This window comes from Macrosteles quadrilineatus, unplaced genomic scaffold, assembly GCF_028750875.1.
Source record: "Macrosteles quadrilineatus isolate MER2022 unplaced genomic scaffold, UCM_ALF_1.0 Scaffold_9__3_contigs__length_116548681, whole genome shotgun sequence".
Classification (NCBI taxonomy): Eukaryota; Metazoa; Arthropoda; class Insecta; order Hemiptera; family Cicadellidae; genus Macrosteles; species Macrosteles quadrilineatus.
Genome location: NW_026542602.1, coordinates 50,229,855 through 50,234,319, shown reverse-complemented (window position 1 = coordinate 50,234,319; position 4,465 = coordinate 50,229,855).

Below are 4,465 nucleotides of genomic sequence, written 5' to 3'. Positions count from 1 at the left end.
AACTATATAAATTGTGCAAACTAGTAGAAGGTAGATGTAGAAAATCTGGGACGCTAGAATCTAGCCAGGAAATGTTTTACACATTACTTAAGGCTAGTCCCAGAGGATTGCGTCATCATATGGATAAAACCCATTGGTGATTGGCCGGATTTGAACCCAGAACATCGGGCTCAAAAGTCCCGCTCTTTACCACTAGACCAGCTCGCTCCCACAACCCGTAGAGTTAGAAATATAAGTGATTACGTAAAAAATACTACCTAATATAACATATCGAATACGAAGCTATTTGAATTCCGTGTGGTTTTTTCCGTTATTAAGTTATAACAAAAGAATGCATTCGTATTTTTATTTTATTCTGAAAATGGCGTTTTATTATCTACTTCACTAAATTAAGCCAGATGTTTAACACTTTCAAGACAGTTAAAGTGAGAAGTTATTGTAAAAATCACATGCAATCATTGACAGTGGTTTCCATTTATTAAGTGTCATTTAAATACATTATATTAATCCTACACATGTTATACATTACATTATATGTTACATTACATTACATTATGTTATTACATTATATTAAGAGAATTAGTCATTTATTAAAAGCATGATTCTTTCACCTATAATACCAAACATTTGAACTAAAACAATTTTCCAAAATTGTTTCCGTTATCTGTAAGTATAAAAGAGGATGTTTGTATATATATTTGGCAGTGATAAACTCGGACACCGCTGAACTGATTGCCACGAAACTTGGTACATACGTGTAGAATTTCATGGAATAGGTTTATACACCATCAATTTCGTGATCCGTCCAATCGGCTCCGCCCCAGTGGCTCTGGAGTTTCCCATGTTAACCTTATGAGAAATGGAATTAATGAATCTTAACAGCTGTTTCAATTAAACAAGTTGGTTCTGTTCTATGATGTTCAATAGCATTAAAGTTACAAGGATTACCAACAGGGTGCAGCACTATTATTTCTTTTACATTTATGACAACAGCTAATTTGCAACCAAAAGGTGAGTGAGCATAGCGAACGAACTTCAACCTGGAGGCGAGTTAGCGTAGTGAACGAGCTAACGTGAAGGCAAGTGAGCGTAGCGAACGAGCTAACCTGAAGGCAAGTGAGCGCAGCGAACGAGCTCCAACCTAAAGGTGAGTGAGCGTAGCGAACGAGCTCCAACCTAAAGGTGAGTGAGCGTAGCGAACGAACTTCAACCAGGACGTGATTGAGCCATGCGAACGAGATCATCTTGAAAATTAAGAAGTTAAACGGGGCAAAGCCCGCGGGTTACAGCTAGTATTACATAATAGACTAAAAATATATGATTTGATGGAGCAAATTATCGGCTACAGATTCACAAACAACCACTAAAATCAATAGGGGTCGACCAAAAGCCATTATGAAGCTATATACGGGTTGATTTGTACACATTCCCCTTTTAAATCCCTCCCTTCTAATTTGGAAACAATAAGTACTAAATACACACAGTTTCCTTGCCGTGTTTTTATTTAAATAGTTTTTCTTCTTGTTTGTGTGTATGTTTGTGTGCCCCCCACACACAGGGGGATTATTATACTCGTACAATTAAAAACTAGCTATTGGAGATTAACATAATGGCTCGTTCACAAAGTTGCTTGGTAAAGTTAGGAAATACCGTACATAGTGCACTTTTTAATACTTAAATTTAAAATGACGCCACGCGAATATAGGTATTTAAAACCAAGCATGAAGAAGTCATCCTGATTGGCACGATACCACTGTCGAAAGGTTTAATCAAGTATTTTCACATTGAAACAATTTTTATCCTCAACTTCGAAGAGTTATCTACTTCCAGCTGTTTGACAAATATGGTATTCCAATAAATTGCGAAAATCTACCCAATGACAAGAACTGAATATTTTCTGTGCTTGCTACAAATGTAATGCCTGTAGCAAGCTTTTAGCTCAAGCTTTTATCGCTTCTAGAAAAAGAGAGAGACTCAAAAGTGTATTGGCAGTTTTAAAACGTCAACCTCATCCCATGCACGGTAGGTTGCGTACAAGAGACATCGTATAGTTTCGTGGCCATATTATTTCTTGTCGAATTTTCTTATCTATTTAAAATGTCCCTTAATATCACGATTGCTGAGTAGATGTCATATAAAGTTTATCATCGAAGGTCCGTTGAATTATCACTCAAGAAAAATTTGGTGAGTTCCAATTTTGAGATAATTACCTTGAAACTTTCTTAATTATACACGATTTGGAAAAGCATACAAATAAAAACATATGTGTATAAAAATAACGTGCAGTGTCGTGAAAAGGTCCAGATTTGATTTTCGTTACAAATAATACAGTAAAAGTTTCTTTGGGGCTAAATACTAACTGGGGATGCTTTTATGTGTGGGGGTTGTCGACTAATAATGTCTACAGGGTGCCAACAAATTCCACTGGCGTGAAAAAAGGTGGTTGGCTAATATAGGCCGCACATGGCGTATATACAATACACAACACACTTAAGAATTTTAACCCGCTTTAGAGTGACTGTATACTGTATTAATAACTGTACAGCTACAAGCATACGCGTATATGGTGCTATATTCATAGCACCACTGGTTTTAATTTATTCTTCTACCAAATTAAACTATAGCACCAGAGAAAAAAATGTCCACTCTTTTTGTTTGTGACTCATAAGTGAATTAAGGCAGTGACTTTTATTCGTGTTGCAGATGCAGATGAATTTAATTCATTTGATGAAAAAGGCAGGCATTGTGCATTTTAGGTGATTCGAGGTAAAAAGTTAATTTAATTTTAAGGTGGTAGCACTTTTGTCTTTTGTATAGAGGATTTTAAACTGCGCCTGAACGTGGATTGAGGACGGAATCTTCACTGTTATACATTTTATAGTTGGCTATGGGTATGGGCAGGAGTTGGGTATGAGTTCTTTTGTATAGTTCATTTTACTTTCTCCCTCTTTACATAGTAGGCCCACTGATGGAGAAAGTATTGTTTTCGTCAAAATGTTAGATTTTTAGTTTTGGGTGGATATAATTGTTTTGGGTACCCCTGAGCCTACAAAAGCGTACAAAAGTGGTTTTCAAGTGTTTTCTGTGTATGTGTGGATGTGTACAGCTACAGACCACACTTGTTGTTTGATTTTGATGGAACTTGGTATGTTGGTACTTATCCATTGTATTTCTACGACTTTTCACGTTGATACTTAATGGTATTTTTCCATGACACCCCTTTACAAAACGGGGAAAATCTTATTAATAACAGGTTGAACGATTTTGATTAATAATTAATATGTTATAGCTACTTAAACTCAAAACATAACGGAACAACCCGCATTGATGTAAAATACACCACTCAAAAGTTATTTTACATTTTGTGCTGTTCTCCCTAAAACCCACAAAATAACGGAAAATCAGATTTAAAAACCCCCTTTCACCGATTTTGAATTAAATTTGGTAATTTTTAATCCTTTGAAATGTAAAAAAATGGTGTAATCTCCATTTCTGCAAAAAAAAGTACGGTACAAAAGTTATTGCAGCTTTTGTGTTTTCTTCTATAAAATATTATAGTCACTCTCAACTATAAGGGTTGTTGACAAGCTAATGGGAGAAAGTATGTGTCAGATTGCTGTTAAAGTTTTGTTAAAAGTTATGGATTTTGAGAGGTTGAGATATTGAAGTGGTTGAATAATTATTTCTTATTATGGGTGAAACAACTTAGCTTATACAATTTAAAAACAGAAATTCGTTTTCTAACTAGATGCGCAATATTGACACATAGTTGATGTGGATAGTAACACAATTAATCGGTAAACGTGATAATGAAACTATTAGTCGAGCAAATGACATTTCTCATTAGTGCTGAGTATCGCCCTTAATGATAGCTATATTGTTGGAGTGTCCCTCTAATGTTACAATGTCTGTCCCTTCAGTGATTGTTTTTGTCTCTTAACTGGATATGTTGTAAACTGTATAGGAATAATATAACTATAATTCCCAAATACGTCATGAACTGGTTGTACGAATACTAAATTGTTAAATTTGTAAGCTATCTATATTTATAAAGCTCAAATACCACTGACTCATTCACTCACTCATCACGAAATCTCAGAAACCATAAGACCTAAGAACCTGAAACTTGGCAGGCATCTTCCTTTTGGGTAGTAGACGCTCACTAAGAAAGGATTTTACCCTCCGACCTCTGGGCTCCACCCCAGTGGCTCTGGAGTTTCCCATGTTAACCTTATGAGTACTCATATTTTAATGGAATTAATGAATTTTATCAGCTGTTTCAATTAAACAAGGTGGTTCTGTTCTATGATGTTCAATAGCATTAAAGTTACAAGGATTACCAACAGGGTGCAGCACTATTATTTCTTTTACATTTATGACAACAGCTAATTTACAACCAAAAGGTGAGTGAGCGTAGCGAACGAACTTCAACCTGGAGGCGAGTTAGCGTAGCGAACGAGCTAAC